The sequence below is a fragment of the Etheostoma spectabile genome, chromosome 23, assembly GCF_008692095.1.
Source record: "Etheostoma spectabile isolate EspeVRDwgs_2016 chromosome 23, UIUC_Espe_1.0, whole genome shotgun sequence".
Lineage (NCBI taxonomy): Eukaryota > Metazoa > Chordata > Actinopteri > Perciformes > Percidae > Etheostoma > Etheostoma spectabile.
The window spans coordinates 18722217-18722623 of NC_045755.1; positions in this window are offsets into that span (position 1 = coordinate 18722217).

A 407-nucleotide genomic window follows, 5' to 3' on the forward strand; every position below is an offset into this window, starting at 1 on the left:
TGATTAATAAAATGTATAAAAATACAAACTTAAGAAATTAAACTTAAAGTCCTTTGAACAAAAACACATTAACAAAAAAAAAAATCAGTGTCGCCAACAGGGAGATTGTAAAGCGCCCTCTGGTGGACAGACTATGCCAACGCTCATAACATGATTGACAGTCCGTTTTTATTTTTAAATGATCATTTATCAGAATCATTTATTTGTCAAAAATGGTTTTGATGAAAAAAAGAAAAAGAAAGTAAAACGGGCATTATAAATGATGATAGATCGGGAAATGCCTAATATCGGCCCGCCAATATATCGGTCGGGCTCTACACTCATAATGACTTTTTCTCTCTTACGGAAGCAAAGATGTTGCTATAGCAACACAAACCCTTGAGTAACGAGGTCAGGGTTTCTATTAC